Below are 23108 nucleotides of genomic sequence, written 5' to 3' on the forward strand. Positions count from 1 at the left end.
TAGAGAGAGAGAGAGCACACAAGCAGGGTGGGGGGGTGGGGCAGAGGGAGAGAAATGAGAGACTTAAGCACTCTGCTGAGCAGGGAGCCCAATGTGGAGCTCCATCTCATGACCTTGAGATCATGACCTGAGCTAAAACTAAGAGTCGATATCTTAACCGACTCTGCCACCCAGGTGCCCCCACATTAAAAATTTTAAGAGTTTATGTGAGCAAACATCAGTTTGAAAGGGGCAGCGCCAAACTGAAAGTGGTTAGGAATACTCCACCAACAAGAGCTAGGGGAAAGGTATTTATAGACCAGGTTTAGAACAAAGCAAGGAAAATATTTGATTGGCTAGAGCTTAAACGGTTCCCTTATTTGGAAAAGCCCAGTTGGCTATTTGTGATTGGTCATTCTTAGATTTTGATTTTTTAACCTTGAAGCATTTATGGTATTATACTCTGGCTTAAGTTTAGGTTTGCTTATGTAGCTTGCCACGGCATTCAAGCAACTTGGGTCTAATGGTCTCCTTGTTTAATTACTTTGCTATCATACCTCTCATCTTTTTGTCTAAGGGCTCATTCATCTTCCCCAAAAGTCATTTATTCTCCTATAAGTGGCCCACATTCCTCCTTCCCCTTTCTGTATAAGATGGTATTTAAGTCTGAATTGTAAGCAGCCTCAGGGAGTTACTCATTTCCCCCTGGATATCACCCATGTATACATGAGAGATACATGTTAACAAACTTCTGTTTGTTTTTCTTTTGTTGATCTATTTTTTATTAAAGAAGTCTCAGCTAAGAACTCAGAAAGGTAGAGGGAAAATTATTTTCTTCCCCTACACCCATAACAGTTTAATAGACTCTGCTTTGTAAACAAATGAAACATTTGAAAATAATACCTGATCCCCTGAAATCCCCCATCTTCTCCCAAGAATTCAGAAAACTATATTGAGTTTTCTTCCTTTATATGGCTTTTAAGTTATTTGCATAAGTCCATTTGCAATCTGTCCTCCTGTTTACCAACATATAATTGTTTACCGCGGAATAGCTGGGAACATTGGTTTTGTAACCAGGCCTTACCTGGAATGTGGTATTTGAAAAAGATGCACATTTAATCATTTCTGATCAGCTACTTTAAAGAAACTAAGTGTGAATTTATGGAGTCAATACTTTCAAAATCTACTCAGGAAAATTTACCTGGTACATGGGTTATAGAGTCATAGTAAGGGAGGTCATCTTTGGCAGTTCAGGCACCTTAGAATATTTTGGGGAACTTAGAGAGAGGAAATCATTCAAAGTCATAGGTCCTGTAGGTCAAATCTCATGAAAAAAAAAATTTTCAGGATTGGCTTTCTGGGCTCAGGATAGCAAATAATTGAGACTGTTAAAAATCTAATCTGAGATTCCTTTGAAAACATCCAACAAAGCAGATTTAAGAAGGTGTAAGTGGTAAATTAAGACTTCTGTTGCACTTACATAAATAATAAGGGCAAATTTAATGAGATTGGTTTTGTGGTCTATAATAATCTTTCTTTGAGATTATTTTTGAACTAAGGAGGAGGATCTATAGGAACAGTTTGTGCTTCAGTAAAGCTATGCAATATCTAGAACACTCCAATCATGCTTTTTTGATTCTAGTTTTTCATGGACCCTGAGCTGTTTTAAACCCTTATATGGCAGATAAAATATAGAAATGCGAATTTCTATAGTCTATAGACATACAAATAAATTCCATCTGATGGAGGTTCAGTTGATTTCCCTTAGCCCTGTGAGAAAAGTCAGTGTTGCTTCTATTTGCACACTAATTTCAATATTCTTGATCTATTACGATATTTAGCTTCTCCTTTGAACTGGATATAACATCTTACCAGTTTCCTTATTAATGAGTTAAAAAAATCTTTAACTTCTGTTCATTTTATATCTGTATGAATGTTATGATTTTGCTTTATTTTAAATTTAATGTTTAACATACCATAAATATTTCTTCTGATTTCATACCTCTATAGTTTGAAATGTATCTTCTTTCATCCCTTTCTCAGTTTTCTATAATTATTTTGGTGGTTTTTTCAACTCTACTTGCTCATCTACTCTCTTTCTGTGTGTATATGGGGTAGGAGCATTCATGGGGATACAAAGTGACCAATAGCAGAGTAAAAACCACTATTCGCCTTATTATTGCTTCCCTTCTGGTTCTTTTTATTTTTCTCCCTCTTAAGAATTCTTTTCAAATTTGCCATCTTATGACTGGAGTTTAGCTATTAAATAATAAAAGCAAAAAATGAGTCTGTTTTACCTTATGAGTTCTGTAATTTCATAATTTTCTTACATGAAAATGAAAAAGGAATGAGGAAGGGATGTGAATACAAGTAAAACACATTGTTCTTATTTTAAAAAGAAATTAAAACCTGACAATTCCTTTCTATGTGCAAAGCACAGGCTTAATTCAAGCAATAATCCAGCAAACAAGGAATATTATTATTTTCATTTTAAATGTAATGAGAATGATGTTTAAAAGGCAGAGTAACATTCCCAAATTTGCACAACTATTAAGTAGGTAGAAAATAGAATAGAAATGATAGTGGGAGGGCCACATGAAATAAATTCATTTGCTGGTTCAGACTATTAATTTCTATTTTCACATCTCTCTCATTTTCAGAGAAAGGATATGATGATCTCTTTCACAGTATGTCTAAATGACTGATAAGTTCTGAAATTTCTTTTTCTAAATAGTATTTTTGTGTACAAGCATTATGGCTAAGTTGAGGTAGAAGATATAAAATATTCCATGTGAGTTCTTAAGCTTAACTTATTTTTTTCCCCAACAGTGTTAATGTGCACAAATAGTCAACGGCTGGCCTTCCAAATATCACCAACACAACCTGTTGATGAAAGACAACTGCGTTACAATGGTAAGGCAGAGAGCGACCTTGCAAAGCTTTTGCAGTGTCCTAAGGGGGAGAAGTTAAGGTCAGAATTCATTGAGATTTGGAAGTTTGGTTTGTGGCAAATCTTTCAGTCCAAGAACTTGAGTAGAATTGGGTAAGAATCACAATACAGTAGTTCAGGATTTGTGGAAACAGCATGGCAAAGATTTTGAGGTGAGGGATTTAAAGAATCTTAGGTCACAAACTATTGACATATCTATTAAAGAATTGATGGATCTTATGGGTAGTTCCTGTAATGAGCAATCAAATAATTTTTCTGACCAGCAAAGCCCTAGAAAAATGAAGTAATGTTATTGATGGCAGAGAAATAGCCAAGTCATGTTAATGTAGAAAGAAAGGTGTGATTTCAGTTCTCAGTGTCCAGACTGAGTCTGGAGGAAACTGGTTTTTTTTTTTTTTTTTTTAGATTTTATTTATTTATTTATTCGACAGAGATAGAGACAGCCAGCGAGAGAGGGAACACAAGCAGGAGGAGTGGGAGAGGAAGAAGCAGGCTTATAGCGGAGGAGCCTGACGTGGGGCTCGATCCCACAACGCTGGGATCACGCCCTGAGCCAAAGGCAGACGCTTAACCGCTGTGCCACCCAGGTGCCCTGAGGAAACTGGTTTTGGTTTAGAAAACTAACATTCTAATGTAAAAGGAAAAAAAAAGAAAAGAAAGAAAGAAAAAAGAAAAGAAAAAAAATCAAGTCATTCTGTAACTTCATAATTTTTTTAATTTTTATTTTAAGTATTGTTGGCATTCAATCTCTGTGCAAGATTACCGTACGAAGCAGAGTACATATCACCTGTCATAGATTATAGTGGTTAGGAATAGCACAGGCGATGAAAACTAGGATGAGAAATCACTTCCTTAATCAAATGAAAAGCTCATCAGAATATTAGAAAAACAGTTGAGATAAGAAGCACAGAGTACTTGACAACAAAACAAAACCCCCAGAAATTGTCAGCACTGAGGGCCTCCTGAAAACACTTGTATTTTATGCAAATAGATCTCTTGAAAATGTACTGTTGTTGACACAACTTGTACCATATTATCAACACAGCTGCCACTGCCACATTTCTACCTCTTCAGTTTTCTCTAGAGCTCTCATAAAAGAAGTATGTTCATAAAAGTTATCATATTAAAACAACAAAAGAGTAAGATTCTAAAGAATAGGGAAAATCAAGTTATCTTTCTTTGTTAAATATGTTAAATGTTAAAGAGTTTATATATTAGATCTCTGTGTGTTGGTGTTTCTGTATGAAGTGTTGAATTTAGCTAAGCGTCCTATGTTCTAGGAAGCAGTTTTTTGTTCCCTGTTATTTCCCCATTGTTTTCCAAGGAAAAAGCTTATAGGAAAGGATGACCCTGCTCTCCTCATTATTCCTCTCCATTATTCCTCTTACCTCCCATAAGAATTGCCAATGATTTCCTTGTTTACCTGCCGGTAAAGAATCCAAGGCCCTCTTCCTTTTCTTTGAGATATTCTTCATTAATAAATGTTCTCTATATTGCAATACATAATTATTGAAAAAAATAATGTCTGTAATTGTCTGGTGCTGTATATGTGTATCTATAAATATATTTGTAGTTATAAATAGCTGCATCATATTGGACTTTAAACATTGTTAAATTAGGTAAACTTTCTCTTTGATATCCACAGTGCCTGTTTTTGTATTTGTGTTGCCACTCCGTTATTCACAAATACTCCGAATCAACATGAAAAGACACATTAAGAAAAAAATGAAGATTCTATTGTATATAGACTTTGTGCTCATTTTTATTCATATGTATGGAGCAGCTGAAGAAAAGTATGGGCCTTGGCATTTGAGGCCTTAAATCTAGTTCCTCAACCCTTTATTATGACTTTGAACAAATATTTTTTTAAATGATATAAATTGTGCCTAATAGAAAGTAGATGTTAGTATTCTTCCCTTCTCATTACCAACTGTGTTTTACCCTATCAATTTATAAAGAAATGTATCTAATAAGTTCATTTATAAAAAGATATAAGTAAATGCTAAAGCCTAAAGTTTTGTCTCTGTTATAGTGATTTGATTTTAGACATTACCAGAACTATCATCCACAGAAAATACATATAGTAATTATCAGATGCAGGTAATATTCTTCTCAATGGGCATTCTCAAAGTTAAAAGTTAAAATTCTTGGGGCGCCTGGGTGGCACAGCGGTTAAGCGTCTGCCTTCGGCTCAGGGCGTGATCCCGGCGATCTGGGATCGAGCCCCACATCAGGCTCTTCTGCTATGAGCCTGCTTCTTCCTCTCCCACTCCCCCTGCTTGTGTTCTCTCTCTCGCTGGCTGTCTCTATCTCTGTCGAATAAATAAATAAAATCTTTAAAAAAAAAAAAAGTTAAAATTCTTAAATTTGCTCCTGAAATCAAACCACCAGGCAGGCATTTTCCGTGCCTCTGTATACGATCAACCTAGAATGTAATTTGACTATGTGGATACAGTTATACAAACTTACTATGTATTTCTGTCTTTATTCTAACTGAATTAATTTGGTTTTTGAATTCAGTTGGTTAAACATATGACTTGTGTTTGTTTAGAAATGATAATATGTAAACATCACATATGTGCGCACATATGTGTGAAAGTAACAACCAGGTATTAAGACGTGGGAAGTCCTATATCCAAATATCCGTATCTCACCTTCAGATTTTACTACTTGCTATCTCTAGGATTATTATTAAAGAACACAGGCTTTTGATAATCATTGTCATAATTGTAGTTTTTTTTTTATGTATGCCTAACATGCTTTGTTTTCATAATAAATTAGCAATCATTTACAATTAACCTATCCTATGCTATATAAAGTATTCTGAGATTACTTAAATAATGTTTAAATCTCTGGAGAAATTGAGAATGTTGAGTAATTGAGATTCATGCTTTAAAAAAAAAAAAAAAAAGGAAAGGAAAACATTAGAACATCCAGTACTATATTAAGGTGAGCAAACAAGCATTTCAGAAATTCAAAGGGGGAAGAAAAACAAAACAATATAAGTTAATGTAATTGCATTACTGGCTTTCAAGGCCAGAATATTTGGTACCATATTTAATTCACAACGGGCAATTAATAAATGTCTGTTTTAATGAATAAATGAATTAATGAATGTATGAATGAGTGGCTGCACATACACATACACTCACACACACATACTTGGTCAAACATTCATGATGGGACATTAATTTTGACAAATATGTAGTTTAGGTTAATGCAGAGAAAGCAGAAAACAATCATATGTAGAAGGGGACTGATGAGCAAAACCACAGAAAGCACAATTACAGTGGACTATAGGGTTAAGTGAAAAACTTAACCATGACAGAGCCACTGAGAGATGAAATGAATGGGCGCAATAAAGCATCATTTTAAAATTATGCATATACATATATATTTTAAGAAGTCAGTATTTCCATGAAAATCATTATAAAAACTAGTGATATTCCTCATGTACCTTTTCCCCCTAAAAGCCTGCTTTTCATTTCTCATTGGTAACTACTTTCAAATTGTGAAATAATTTATTTTGGTAGTCATCTCCACGTTTATAAATAAAAATCTAATTCTGCTATTTCTTTAATATTTTAGGTATCACATGACTTGTCAAAATAAATGATTAAGATTTTGATTGCTTATAGCTGTAGCTCTTATTTTCTTTTTCTTTCTCTCACATACACTCACATACACACTCAGGTGCGTGCTCTTCTCCCAACTACCAATACATAATTATATTTTAAATGTGAGATGGTTCAATATTTACTGTTTATGTTACCAGAATTATATCAATATTATTATTCAGAGTTGAATCATGCAGAGTACTATAATTACCCTTTTTAATATAAATACTTGTTTTCTCTGAAGTTGCCATCCATTTAGTTTCTACAAGGCTATCAACATCTTACATTCAAACTTTTTGCTAAGAGTTCAGATCTTCTCAATATAGTCTAACAGATCAAGTAGACCATCACTATTCTGTTCTTAAAGACGTCAGAACTCTCTCCTCTTTTTCCTGCTTATCTCTGAAAAGGTAACTTCAGACCTGATGAAACATCTTCCTTGAATCTTTCTTCCCTTTTGTCATGGTGATTCCCTTTGTTTCTTTCCTTTTCCTAGGTTCTAACATCTAAATTTCATGGCTTTGCTAACTCATTTTGATGGAAAAACTATTCCAGTAGTTTCTTGAAGAACACTACATGGAAGATAAATTATTTTGCATGTATGAAAGTGATTCATTTACCTTCATTTTGTTTTTCTATAGAATTCTTGATTGGACTTTATTTTTCTCAGAATTTCGAAAGCCCTGTTAAATTTTCCTCTGTGTTTCAGTGTTACCATTTGATAGTCCAGCTCCATTCTGTACAGAATGTGACGTTTTAAAAATCCATGGATGCTTTTAGCTCATATTAGTCTTGAATTTTGTGACTTCTCTAAGTAACATGACTTAATGGATTTTTGTCCCTTACATTGTGGTATGTATGCTGCATCAGTTCTTGAAAATTTGTGTGTCTGTGTCTGAATGTGTCTTTAATATATGTGCTGCCATTTTTGCTGTCACCAACTTTTAGAATTCCTCTTACATGTTTCAGTGTCAGGACTGTGATAGTAGTTTCGTTACTTTGTCATTTCCTGTCATTTTTAATGTTTGCCCTTTGGATGGCTACCTCAACTCTAACTTCCATTTCTCCTATTGAGTTATTAATTATTGAGTTCTAAGTTGTATGAATGATCATTTTTATGGTATTTTGCTCTTATTTCATGATTGTAGTATCTTTTTCTAGATCTCACGTACATTAGTTACTGCTGTTGTTTGGGTCCTTTGTCACTCTCTCTTTACACTGTTTCTTTTAAGTCCCTGTTTTCTCTTTGTATTGATCATCATCTAATATGTTAGTGGCTTTTTCTGGTGACCTTTGTATACTTGAGATTCTTTGTATTAAATTTTGTTTTTACTCCTGTAGGTACTTTCTCCATAAATAAATCTTCTAATCTGATATCTAGCCGGCCTGCTGTCTTTATGGAAGTTATTGTTGTCAACTTGTACTTAATTTTGTGTTTTCTCTATGGTCTCTGACCTCAGCTGTGCCTGAAGACCTCAGTCTAGAGTTTAGTTCAAACTATAATTGAACCTTTCTAGGGGATAAAACTTTAGTCATAGGTCTGGGTGGATGAGGGAGTATGAAATTTCATCACGTACATTTTCAATCTTAATTCTTGTTTTTAGCCACGCATGTATCCACCCGTATTGTCATCAGCTGTATAGCTTTACTGTGTTTTTCAGTGCCAGTTGGAAACAGTTTTCTCTTATTGCCAGCTTGAAGTTTGTATTTTCTTAGTTTTCTGTAGTCTACTAAGCAGGTTTAAAATTTACCTGTTTTCCATCTTTTTAAATACTTATAAGTGTCCTTTCCTGTTCTTTGTGTTCATGAAGGTTTACTTGAGTACAATTTTAGTTGGATTTCTGGTGGACATCAGGGTAAATTGATATGTTTGATTAACCACAGTAAGTTGATACTGAGGCAGTACTTAGAAAAATTGTATACTACCATCAACCAAATCATACTTAGTCTTTCCTTTTGTGTTAGTATGAGTAGATTTTGTGTAATAAGCTAAATAATGGCCATTCCTAGATATCAGGTCCTAATCCATGGAAATGGTGTGTATTACCTTAATTACATTGCAGATGTAATTAAGTATCTTGAAATGAGGAAGATTATCCTGGATAATGGGTTATTTCCTAAATGTAACACAGTGACGTTAGAGGCAAAGGGAGATTTTATATAGACAAAAAAAGGGAGAAGATATACATATAGAGAATAAAAGTAACACAAAATCAGAAGCAGGAATTGGAGTTGATGTGACAGAAAACTAGTAAATACCTCATGTGTTTAGACTTTGGATTTTTTCTGCCTCAAGGTTATGATTAGAAAAAAAAATAGGAACAACTTTACAGTAGTGAAACAAAGCCGTATTTCTATGTGACAAGACAGCAAACCATAAACTTTATCTAAATGGTTAGGTATGATTGAAATGAAACTCAAAATTTCATTAAGAACTTACAAAGGACATTAAGATTCATTTGGGAGTCAAAATGGAAAGACAAGCTCGAAATATCTTGAATAAGATTAGACTATAAAATTGCTGCAAGGTTGGGGATTGTGTCTTACCACGGTATTTTCCACATAATATCTATAAATACACATTTTTGAGTGAGTAAAAAATGAAAAATATTATAGGCAGAATTCTAAGATGACACCTAGGACTTCTAGTCCCTGATATACACATCCTGTAAAATTCCTTCTTGAGAGTAGATGGGCGGTGAATATGATATGATTTCACTTCTATGATTAGGTTATTTATCAGTTGACCTTGAGTTATTCAAAAGGGAGATTATCTTGGATGGGCCTGAACTAATTAGGTGTGCCCTTAAAAAAGGAACTTCTGGGCCCTTCCTCGAGAGAGTTCTGAAGCCAGAGATTCTCCTGCTAATTTGAAAAAAATAAACTGTCACATTGTAGAGTGAGCCATGTGGTTAGGACCTGCCTGAGAATACCCTCTAAGACCTGTGAGCCACCTGACTTATAGCCATCGAAAAATGGGGACGTTAGTCCCATAAACACATGGAACTAAATTCTTGCCAACAATATAAACAAGCTTGGAAATGAATTTTTCCCTAGTCCAGCCTCCAGATGGGAATGAAACCTAGGCAAAAACTTGGTTTCAGCTTTGTGGAACCCTCAGCAGAGGACCCAGGTAAGCCATGCCCAGGCATATGTCCCACAGAATCGTGAGATAGTAAATTAAGCTGTTATGTTTGTAGTAATTGGGGCATAGGAATAGAAACTACTATAAGAAGGAACTTGCCCAAATTGGTATTAAACAAACCGTAAATGTTCAACAATTAAAACAGTTTTTTTTTTCTATTGCACAAGACTCAGTTAATAGATTGATGCCTCTAATTAGATATCCCAGAAACAGGAAACATTTTATATATCCAAATTTTATTTATAAGCAATGTACATTATTAGCTAGATCAGAAAGAACATTTATTGAATAAATGGCATTAGAACTTCTAAGTACTTTTTGATATGTAAAAAAGTAGCTAATTATATGGTATATTCTAAAATACATTACAGATTGATTAATAATTTAAGTGAAAGAGATGAACTGACGAAACTAGTGGAAAATAAAGTTGAATATTTTTTCTGATTTCAGAAAAGGGAAACATTTCTCATGCATAATAGCAAATGTAGAACTCTAAAGAGAAATATATATAATGGTGATACTTTATCGGTTTTGGATCAAAGCAACAAATAAATCTATTTGACAAACTGACATGCTTGAATTAGTTTAATTCAAAGTTTGTAAACTTAAAGACAAAGTGGAAACTCTGAAAATATATCTAGTATATCTATTACGAACAATACCATTATGCATGGCTAATGCAAACATGTACCAGTAGCCCTGTGTATACATGCATGGTCGTCAACCTCAACTCTAACCCTATCTAAGCAGACTGCTGCACCTATTGCGTTATATCATCATTAATATAGGCATAATGGTGCTCCACTCCCAGGCCATTGAATAAAGGGCCAGAGATTGTTATCTAACTCAGTGGTTTGACAGTTATTTTATGGCCTGGTCAGATAGAAAAGTTGTAACAGTTAAATTATTACTATCTTTTTAAATTGACCCGAAAGCCACAGAGACCATTGTCTCTTACTTGGGCATTCAACTGAGGGGTCTAGGTTTGCCTTTGCTAGGTCTTGTGCCTAATGAGTAAGGTAATAGAGAAGAAAGAAAGTAATGAATAAAAGAGAAAATAAAGAAGACAGAACAGAAAAAGGAAAGAAGAGAAGAGAATAGTTACCAGAGAAAAGAGAAAGGAAGAAGAGAGCATGGAGATGGGATGGACCACATAGGGTCTGAGTGCTACAAAGCCCTGGAGCTACGAGGAGATGCGGAGAAAACAGGAAGGCATCCCAGGACGTGGAGATGAAAATGGCACAGCATATTCAGGGAATAATAAAAGGAACGTGTGAAGAATACAGGGGAATGACAGAATGTGAGAGAGCAAAAGAGCTGAGAATGGCCCTCCCTGTAGGGATCTGGTACTGGGAAGTTCTATTCAGAGCTATTTTTCTGGGCAACAAAATAAGAAAGAATGTAAAATTGGAAGAATGCTGCTTATCTCTACTTGATAAGCTGTGTGCAAAGGCCTGTTACAGAGAATGCACTAGAAGGCAATATGAAACTTTTTTTTTTTTTATTTAACTTTAGTGCTTTCTTGTGCCTAAAGGAGAAACAAAGAAACTACAATTGCCAATTTGCTCTTGTCAGAGTTTTCCATCAAATCCCTGGAATCCATTAGGTCATTTCTGAACAATATTTATGTCTATTTATTTATTTAACTTTTGCTTTGTTAGGTCTATTTCAACACAAATTCACAGCCCTTGATGCATTTTTCACAGTTTTTGTATTTTAGCCCAATGCTCTTGGGATAGGACTCAGTAGTAGGTGTGTCAGCGATATTGACTATAATTTTAAAGATGCTTTTTTAATGCACACGTATATCCAATCTTATAAATTTCTTGATCCTTACTTGGCATTAGTCATTGTCGAAGGAGTCCATTGCCTAAGGAGTCTGAAAGACTTTTAAGGATCTGGTCATTAGTGTTACTCCTCGAGAGGGAAATAAATGAATGAATAAGTGGATAGGAAACCAGGACTTTCTTTCTCTCAAAATCAAGGTTTCTAAACTCCAGAATATTATTCATGCTGAACAGTTCCATTCCTGGATTACTTCTTCCTAGCTAAACACTTACCAGACAGTATAGCAGTGTGAAAGACTGTAGAGAGTGAAGAGATTACGTGAGACTGGCTCCATATTTTTTGAGACCATGAATCACTTTTTCCTGTGTCAGATTCTGTTTCCTATAGTAAAGATCCTTTTATTTGTCTTATTCCCTGCATTATGGTACCTGTATTATCCAAATGTACCCGAAAGAATGATTATTTTCTTATTCTCCTTTTTCCCCCCTGAGAAACGCTCTATTTTTTTTTTTTTGAGAATAAGCCTCTCTCATGGCCATTGGTATTCAGTGTAAAAGTAGTAAAATTCTATCAAATGTCAGCACTCAATTAACAATGAAGTTTCAGCAAACTCTATTTGCACCCACATTCTATTTTCTATAGAGGCCTCAAATTGTGATTCATTCCTTAACACCACATATACAATTGAAAACCAGTAAAAGGCAAGGATAGAAGACAGAAATGATCAGTTTGAATGTAAAAATAAATATTTTTACCTATAGGAAGCCATTCTATTTCTTGCTTGAGGGAATTGAATACACTGTAACATAATGTAATCTTTAAAAGCATAATGGCACAGAGACAACTGTGAATACAGTGCATAAATTCTGACATTGACAAATTGTCCAAGAGTCGATGGAATATAAATGGGAGTGACAAACTTCCCAATTCCATTGACGTTTAGGTACTTAAAAAATCAAACTGCTCTAATCATTTTAATGCTAGTACTTGTACAAGACTTTTAAAGCCTGTTTAAAAAAAAAAAGTCTGAAAACACAATTTTGTATTGCATTGTTATATAAAGTTACCAAGATAGAGTCTAATATAAATCCAGCCTTATAAAAATCACTATTCTAAGAGAGAACAGAAATGTTGATTTAGTAAGAAAAATAACAGCTACATCTCCTCTTGCATGAAGAAAGAAAACAGCCACCCGTCAAAAACTTTTTCATATTTCTTGGGGCACCTGGGTGGGTCAGTCGTTAAGCATCTGCCTTCGGGTCAGCACGTGATCCCAGAGTCCTGGGATCGAGCCCCCCATCGGGCTCCCTGCTCTGCTGGGAGCCTGCTTCTTCCTCTCCCACTCCCCCTTCTTGTGTTCCCTCTCTCCCTGGCTGTCTGTCTCTCTATCAAATAAAATCTTTTTCGTATTTCTGCAACTATACTTGTGAATTTATCCATAAGCATTGCTATCTCTTCCCCATCTACACCTTTTCCTGTTTCTTCTGAAAGGCTGTACCCTCTCTCTCTGCCTGATCCTGTCTGCCTTCTCTAGCACCTTGCCTCATTATCCATTATCGAACTAATTATCATATCATGTTCTTCTTCCCTATATAATGGCTCTTTTTCATGAAAAATGAAACTTTTTTTTTTCTTTTTGGTTATGGGACTTTTTTTTTTTTAATTATTATTCTTTACAATGCCACTTCTTCAAAAATACTTTTTCAACACTTTGGGTTTTTTTAATTTTTCTAAATTTTGCTCATTCTATTACAACTTCCATACTTTTTCCCCACACTTCATATCTAATATCATAGGAAGTGTCGAGGTTCTTTTTTTTACTTGCAAAATATGCTTTTAGAATATGGCATAGCTAAAGACTATGAGTATTCATGAGACTATGAAGTGCCTAAAAATGAAAAAAATATGTATTTAAAATTATTAATAGCTCTCTATCACATCTTAATAAGATATAATATATAATTTTTCAAGTCCCACCCAATAGAAAAAAAAATGTGTGTGTATGTGTGTATAGCAATGAAATTAATGGTACCTGCCATATAAAAAATGTATTTCTAGTGAAAGGAAATTTTAAGTTTGGGTAAATAGAAAATATATGTTTCTGGAAGAGAAAACTAAAAGTTCACTGTAATTAAATTTTTAGCTATAATACATACAAAATCAGTATTCTAACAGATCTGTCCTTGAACTTGTCAAAAACTTTAAAAAAAATATTTTTAAGAAGAAAGAAACAGTATAAAAGGAAGTTCAGAATGTAATTAGAGGAAAAGAGCTCTCCCTCATATTACAAATTTTAAATCACATTTTAGAGTTAAAAGAATACAAGCAATGTGATAATTAGAAAAAGATAAATTGTTCAATAGACTGGAATTGCAAAACCAGAAATATATTTCGTTTAAGAAAAAATGAGGCTTATATTAAATGAAATTATATATCCTGAAAAAGTGATGGGTTAATTAATTCCTGAAGATTCAGTTACCTTTTTTAGGGGGAGGTGCTAACATTTAAACATGTGTACATGTACACAGCAAAGTTCTCAATAACTTCTCCTAGACATCTATTTTGATGCCTATAAGGGACTTCAGAATCAACATGTCAGGATTCATCATCTCTCTCCATAAAGATATTCCCTATCAGAGGTATTATCGACATAATCATTCCAGTTACCCAACCCAGAAATTTTTTTTTATGATTGACCAGTAGTTTTTCTCTGTAGATGTATTTACTTTTAAAACTATTCTTTGTTTATCTACCAGTGAAAATTCTGCACATATAATACAATTCAGAGGCTGAGATGATCAGTTTTGTTGATTGACAGCAGAAGTAATCTTTTCTGTTTATATTTATAGATGCTTATGACTCTCCCTGTCAGCTGTAGACTACTTAGTAGATTTAAAACCATCCACAGAAATTCATAAAGATGCTAAGATGTTTTCTGGGGCAATTCCACCAGATAATATTAGAGTTAATGGTATCATACTACTTCATTCCCTATTGAAGGATTTTCTCTAATCTGCTTACATTCAATGTATTTTATAAAGCATTGCTTCAAAAACTTTAGTCCATACAAAAAGAGACATTAACATCATTTGAACAGTTTTTGTATATGTACACCTTATTTCTTTCAACAAGATTGGAACATAAGATATTTCAGTATTACCACTACATCTCACAAAGGTCACAGACCTGGATTTATAGAAATTCTTTGTTTTGAAAGTAAAAAAATGTATATAATAAAATTATTGAATGCCCAATTATTCATTAGACTGACATATTTCATGTCATTTAAATTTCTCAACAATTCTACAAAGTAAAGTTATTTTTTTCATATTTATTTATTTTTAAAGATTCTATTTATTTATTTGACAGAGAGGGAAAGAGCACACAAGTGGGGGTGGGCGGGGACAGGCTGATGGAGAGGGAGAAGCAGGCTCCTTGATGAGCAAGGAGTCCAATGCAATGGTGGGCTCAATCCCAGGACCCTGGGATCATGAGCTGAGTTGAAGGCTGCACTTAACCAACTGAGCCACCCAGGCACCCGCATATTCATATTTTAAAAAGTAATTTATTCAGTGTAATTTGGCTGGGATTTGAATTAGACTTTAAATTTAAAGGTTGTTTTGTTTTATTATAACTGTTTTCATTTTATAAAATTAAAAAGGAAAATAAAAGAGATCAGTTTACTATGCCATTCATAATATACTAAATATGTAAATAAGATTAAATGTCTGTCATTCTTCAAGCATGCATGCTAAAATATAAGTAAGTTACTACCCAGACTTTAAGAAATAAGAATAAGTACTTCGTGTAAAGAATATAAGTTAGATGATAGTAACTGTGGCACATGTTAATTTCAAACAATTGAGTGTTCGAAATAAAACCATGCTAGAAGTTTTAGCAGTCAATATTCTAGGTGATTAATTTATATGAATATACTTAAACAGTACTGTGCATTAATTATTAATTCAATTAGACAGCATTGTGAAGTTATCATTTTGGTATAGCAGAATTTGGTAAGTTTGAATTTGATCAGAGACATTACCTTGAGAAAATGAAAGTAGCACAAAGATTTTGTTATTGGATAGTAACTATTTGGCTACATTACCATGGCTAAAATTTTGGGAAGAGAGAGAGTTAGTATTTCACAAAACATTCATATCATGTTTCCCAGACAAAATTGACTGGGAAGAGAAGAAATGCAGCATTAAATAAATAATAATGAGCAAAATTGGGAGTAGAGACGGAAACTTAGTAAGCACTTACTTTGTCTTAGGCGGTACTTGCATTTTTATATCCTTTCATTTCATAACAATAAACAGTGTTAGATTGAGATTTATACACATAAAATATAAAGAGAATCCAAATCATAAACTTCATTGGGTATTATTTACTTTTCTGTGGATCTTCCCATCTTCTTGCTGTAAATACAACCATGGTCTTAGTTATCCCTGCAGCTTTTGCAGATGGAGGCCATTCTCTTTTCCACACCTCATATATCTCTAGCATGTGTAAATGAGTAAGGATCTTTTTGTGATTTCTTAGTGCCCTTTCCATCAAATGTCTTCTTTCCTCTCTTTTAAAATCTCCAGCATTTTTGAAGTATATGTAGTCAGGTTTCATACTCTTTTACCTTCCTCTTAATGTCACCTTAAGGATCCAGTTGTGCTGCTTCATTCTTTGATCATTTAAAAAATTGAATCACTGTCATCTTCACTCTTCCTATTATCATTCTTGTCAAAGTCAAGATACAGTAGTAGATGATCCCTCCAACACTCTGTCTTCTTACATTCTTGACCATGACACATTTGGAGATGATTTTTCCCTCTCCACTCTATTCACTTACATAAAGTTATAGTTGATATTCTGTTATCACCAATATATGCTCTACCCCCCCAGTTTATATGTAATGCTTCCACTCTCTGATTTTGATCTTCTGTAAATGGAGGTCATTTAACATCATATTCTGCTGCACCCATCCACACAGTATATGTCTCCCCTGATTTTGGTCTTTAATTTTTCTTAGCAATATATTTTAGTTTTTGGTTTGTGGTTCTTTCACTTATTTTATCAGGTTTATCTCTAAGCATTTAATAAATTTCATACTATTTTAAGTGGCATTGTTATTTTAACTTTTAATGTCATTTGTTTGTTGTTAGTATATAGAAATGCAATTGATTTTAGTATATTGATTTTGCATTCTGCTTTGTTATCTCACTTTTAGTCCAAGTAACTTTTTATTTTTTAATTTTTATTTTTTTCCAAGTTTTTATTTAAATTCCAATTAGTTAACATACAGCATAATATTAGTTTTAGGTGTAGAATTTACTGATTCAACACTTCCATACAGCACCTAGTGCTCAGCACAACAAGTCCACTCCTTAATCTCCATTACCTATTTAATCCATCCCCCCACCCACAGCCCCTCTGGTAACCATCAGTTTGTTCTGTGTAGTTAAGAGTTTGTTCCTTGATTTGACTCTTTTTCTTCCCTCACGCACGTTCATTTGTTTCATAAATTCCACATATGAATGAAATCATATGGTATTTGTCTTTCCCTGACTGATTTATTTCACTTGGCATAACACTCTTTAGCTCTATCCATGTTGTTGCCAATGCCAAGCTTTCATTCTTTTTGATGACTGAGTAATATTCCAATGTATATATATATATGTACCACTTCTTTATCCATTCATCAGTTGATGGACATTTGGGCTCTTTCCATAATTTGGCTACTGTTGATAATGCTACTGTAAACACTAGGGTGTATGTATCCCTTAGAATTAGTATTTTTGTATCATTTGGGTAAAATACCTTGTAGTGCCATTGCTGGATGGTAGGGTAGTTCTATTTTTAACTTTTTGAAGAACCTCCATAAAGGCTTTCCAGAGTGCTTGTACCACTTTGCATTCCCACCAACAGTGCAAGGGGGTTCCCCTTTCTCTGCATCCTAAGGAACACATGTTTCTTGTGTTGTTAATTTTAGCAATTGTGAAAGATGTGAGGTGATATCTCATTGTAGTTTTGATTTGCATTTCCCGGATGATGAGTGATGTTGAACATCTTTTCACGTGTCTGTTAGCCATTTGTATGGCTTCTTTGGGGAAAAGTCTGCTCATGTCTTCTGCCCGTTTTTTAACTAGATTATTTTTTAGGTGTTGAGGATTATAAGTTTTTAATATATTTTGTAAACTAAGCCTTTATCAGATATGTCATTTGCAGATATCTTCTTCCATTCCATAAGTTGCCTTTTAGTTTTGTTGATTGTTTCCTTTGTTATGGAGAAGCTTTTTATTTTGATGTAACCACAATAGTTTCTTTTTGCTTTTGTTTCCCTTGCCTCAGGAGACATATTTAGTTGCTGTAGCCCATGTCAAGGAGGTTACTGCCTGTGTCCTCCTCTAGGATTTTAATGGTTTCCTATCTCACACTTAGGTCTTTCATGGATTTTGAATTTATTTTTGTCCATGATGTGAGAAAGTGGTCCTGTTTATTCTTTTGCATGTTACCATCCAGTTTTCCCAACACCATTTATTGAAGAGACTGTCTTTTTTTCATTGGGTATTCTAGCCTGCTTTGTCAAAGATTAGTTGACCATATAGTTGTGCGTTCATTTCTGGGTTTTCTATTCTGTTCTATTGATCTATGTGTCTATTTTTTGCCAGTACCATACTGTCTTGATCACTACAGCTTGGTAATATAACTTGAAGTCTGGAATTGTGCTACCTCCAGCTTTGCTTTTCTTTTTCAAGATTGCTTAGGCTATTTGGGGTCTTTTGTGGTTTCATACACATTTTAGGATTGTTTGTTTTAGCCCTGAAATGCTGGTGGTATTTTGATAGGGATTACATTGAATGTGTAGATTGCTTTGGGTAGTATAGACATCTTAACAATATTTCTTCCTCCAATTCTTGAACATGGAATGTCTTTCTATTTCTTTGTGTCATCTTTAATTTCTTTCACCAATGACTTGTAGTTTTCAGAGTACAGTTCTAGTAACTTTTAAAATAGATTGTATCAAATTTTCTACATAGAAAATCATGTTGTCTTTAAATAATGACATATTTTCTTCTTTCTCTCCAATTTCATAAAACTTTATTTCATCATCTTGCCTTATTTTACTGGCTTAGACATCTAGGATGATGTTAAATAGAAGTAGGGAGAATTAACAGATTTGTTTGTTTCTAATATAAGTTAAACATTTATTCTTTCAAAATGAACTATGATGATAACTAGATTTTTCATAGAAGCACTGTATTATGTCTAAGATTTTTTTTTAATCCTAGCTGAGAATTTTTATTTTTAAATCAGTAATGGATATTGAATTTTATCAAATGTTTTTTCTCTATCTACTGGGATTATATCACATTTTTTCCTGTATATTTTGTTAGTATAATAAATTCTACTGAGTTCTTTTCAAATGTTAAAACAGCTGGGAAAGTATTTGGTCAATGTTTCTTCATTTTTTTTTTTTTCTCTCTTTCTTCTATCCTTTGAGAACTCTAATTATACAAGTTAGGCTCCTTGAAGTTGTCCTATGGTTCACTAATGCTGTGTATTTTTTACAGTTGTCTTTTGTCTGTGATGTTCTCTGGTGATTTTGTTTTGAATGGTAACTTAATGTTCTGACATATCTAATCGATTAATTCTATCTAGTGGATGTTGTTTGTTCTCTTTCTTTAATCTCAGACGTTGTGATTTTCATCTCTAGAAGACTAATTTGAATAATTTTTTGCATTTCTTTGTGGAGTACAGTTATAAGTGTTTTTGTTTGTTTCTATATCCCTGTGTGCTGATTCTAACATCTGTATCTGTTCTCAGCTTATTTTGATTGATTTATCTATTCATTATGTATGCTATTATCTTGCTTCTTTGCTGGTTTGATAATTTGTATTGGATGCTAAACATTGTAAATTTTACTTTGTTGAGTGATGAATACTTTTATATTCCTATAAATAGTTTTGAACTTTGTTTAGAGTATAGTTAAGTTACTTAGAAACAGTTCGATCCTTTCAGGTCTTGATGTTAAGATTTGTTATGTAGGACCAAAGAGTTTTTTAGTCTAGTCTTGCCCCACTACTGATGCAGGACATTCATTAATTTTCTATACACTGCTTTATGAATCATGAGGTTTTCTAGTCTGGCTGATAGGAACAGCTACAATTACCACTTCTGTGTGAGTACAGAGCACTGGTACCTCTATTCCTTTTGATGATTCTTTTCTCTGTCTTGAGTGGTTTGTTCACATCTACACAATGGTCATTATTCACCTGAATACTCGAGAGGCACTCACTGAAGTTCTCCAGAGTTTACTCTTTGTGTATCTCTTTTCTTTGCAGTACTCTGTCCTGCAAACTCCTGGTCATTCTGGACTGTTGGGCTCATATCCTCTGTGCTCTACCAGGATTTCCCCTTCCTAAGTCATGCTGTGGAAGCTTTCTCAAAGAAGAAAGCTGTAGCAATCTCAAGGCTCACTTGATTTGTTTTTCATCTCACAAGGATCACAGTCCTTTTTTGTCTAATATCTTCTAGCCCAATATCTTGAAAACCTTTCTCTTCTGTTGTTTGCCTGTTTTTTGGTTGTTTCAGGCAGAAGAGTTAATCCAGTTCTTGCCATTGTGTCTTGGCCAGAAGTGAAGGTCTCCAAGTTGTCCTGTTTCATCTTTCTACCACCACATACACTGTACTTTCTTTCTTTCTTTTTTTTTTTTTTTAATAAATGGTGGATATTTATGTAGTAGAATACTATAAGTAGCAAAATTAAAATAGCTACAGTAATGAAGTAGTATGATTTTAAAATGCATGAAATAGTATGATTTTAAAAAACACAATGTTAAGAAGGTAAAGAGCAGAAAAATCACGCAAAATACCAATTTTCATACTGTATGAAACTGAGTAAAATTAAACATTTCAAAACATAGATGATTTAATATAAACCCCTGAAATATGAAGAAGTTATATGATAGATAGATGATAGATAGATACATAGGTAGATGATAGATGTGTATATACACATGCACATAGGCACACACACACACACACACACACACACACAGAAAGCAAGGAAATGGTAAACACAAATGCTAAGAAAGTGCTTATTAGTGGGAAAGGTAGGCAATGCACCTAGGCTGTTAAACAGTATTGATAATATTCCATCATTAGTTGAGTGGTAAATTCACAGTATTTATTTTATAAAGATCTTTCATAGTTTGTTTCTGGGTTACATATATCCTTTTGTATGTATGAAATGAAAATATATTCATGAGTGAAAAATTGTCAATATAAAGCTACAATTTTGGTTTTTTGACCATATCCTTTAGCTGCCCTTTCTGAGGTCTTGGAAAGTCCTAGCCTGATCAAAAAAGGACAATGACCTTTGGGACTCATAGGGCAGTGTATACTCATGGAAGAAATTAAAATATATCATTTTGTTTAGGATGCACATTTGATGTATCTCCACCCTTATAGCAAAACCACGCAACGTGGAAGCTCTGAAAGTGTTATGGGATCTACCACAGAGCCAGTAATCCCTACTCATTTTCTCTTTAAAGCAAGGAGGAGACTTCCAAGCATCCATTTAATTTAAAGTTAGTATACAAAAATGTTGAAAATTCTGACCCTTTTCTCTCCCTTAAGAGGGTCTTTTCCTTTTTTTTTTATTATAATAATATTTTCTTATTATATTATGTTAGTCACCATACAGTACATCCCTGGTTTTTGATGTAAAGTTCGATGATTCATTAGTTGCTTATAACACCCAGTGCACCATGCAATACGTGCCCTCCTTACTACCCAACACCAGCCTATCCCATTCCCCCACTCTCCTCCCCTCTGAAGCCCTCAGTTTGTTTCTCAGAGTCCATAGTCTCTCATGCTTCATTCCCCCTTCTGGTTATCCCCCCCTTTCTTTATCCCTTTCTTCTCCTACTGCTCTTCCTAGTTCTTATGTTCCATAGATGAGAGAAATCATATGATAATTGTCTTTCTCTGCTTGACTTATTTCACTTAGCATTATCTCCTCCAGTGCCATCCATGTTGCAGCAAATGTTGAGAAATCGTTCTTTTTGATAGCTGAGTAATATTCCATGTACTTTCTTAATCTATACCTACACACTTGGTTTCTTTACATACAGTGGAGGAAAATATATATGGATAGAAAATATATGAAATCAAGCCTTTCATTTAATCTGATTCTTTTTAACCCACCTCCTGCAACTATCCTCTCTCTCTTTTATATTATTAATTTTGTCCTGTACTAAAAAGGTGAGTAAACTATTTTTTCCCCTAAAGGTCCAGATATTAAATATTTTGGTCTTTGCTGTCCCTGTGGTCTCTGTTGTGACTATTCAGTTTTGCCATTGCAGCAGAAAAGCAGCCATATGTAATACATAAATGAATGAACATGACTACACTCTAATACATTTTATTTACAAAATACCTGTGGTTGTCTAGATTTGGCCCATGGACCACAGTTTTACAAACCTGCTCTGCTGGATCATTATCTTGCCATAATCATCTTCATTTTAAATACAGTGGCAGCATTCATCCATTCTCCTTGTTTTCTTCTCGTCTTCTAGTTTTCCTATAATACATTCCAAATGATCTTTGATCTTTAAAACTTGTAATAGTAGCTTTGATCAAAAGCACCAATGACATACAATTAATTTTATTTTACAGTATGTGTATACCACAGCCTTCTTCTTGAACCATTTTATGTTCCTGGTTTCAACCACATTGTCCTTATTTTCTTCCTATCCAGTTGCCTTTTTGTTACCAATTACATTTTGTGACCCTTTCTTTCTCATAGATCTATAAATATTGAGACACTGCCAGGATAATCTTTTCTGTTATATTATCTCTGCCTAATCAGATTTTACTGGTTCTGTAACTTTAAAAACTATGTGATAAGTCCTCCTAAATTTAAAGTTCTAATTGTTAGCATATCCTAGAGCTCAAGACTCTTATATTTAATCTCCTATTCGGCTCTTTGTATTTAAGAGGTGTTTCATAACTAAACTTATCATAACCAAAATATAATATTTGATATATCTTCCTAAATCTATTAATCCTAAATATTTTCCCTTATCTGTAAATGGTACCAATGTTAGCATAATTGTCCAAACCTACTGTTGGAGTCATAAAGGATTATATTTTCCTTCACATCCTGCAACAAGTCTGTCTGTAAACCTTAACATACATTCTGTATTTGACTAACTTTCACCTCCTTTACTGCCAAAACTCTTGTCCAGGCCACTAGCATATCTCGTATGGAATACAATACCACCCTCTCTCACTTCCCCACTGCCCATTGCCACAGCAATCAACCAGTTTTTTTAAAACATAAATTATATTTAATTATTCCCAATTTCTAAGCACTCCAGTCTTCCGATCACACTTAGATAAACACCTAACCTTCTTCCCAAGGCCTGAAGAGCTACCTGATATGGTTCTAACAATGTCATCAACCTCCTGTGTTACACACTATCCACTTGCTCACTGTTGTCCGAAGAGTTGGCTTCCTTACTAGCCCTTAAATGCCAAGAACACTATAGCTTTGGAAGTTTATGCTTGCTGGTTCCAGTGCCTATCACTTCACCAGGTTCAAGTCCTTACTTCATTCAGGCAGAATGGG

This window comes from Ursus arctos, unplaced genomic scaffold, assembly GCF_023065955.2.
Source record: "Ursus arctos isolate Adak ecotype North America unplaced genomic scaffold, UrsArc2.0 scaffold_9, whole genome shotgun sequence".
NCBI classification, from domain to species: domain Eukaryota; kingdom Metazoa; phylum Chordata; class Mammalia; order Carnivora; family Ursidae; genus Ursus; species Ursus arctos.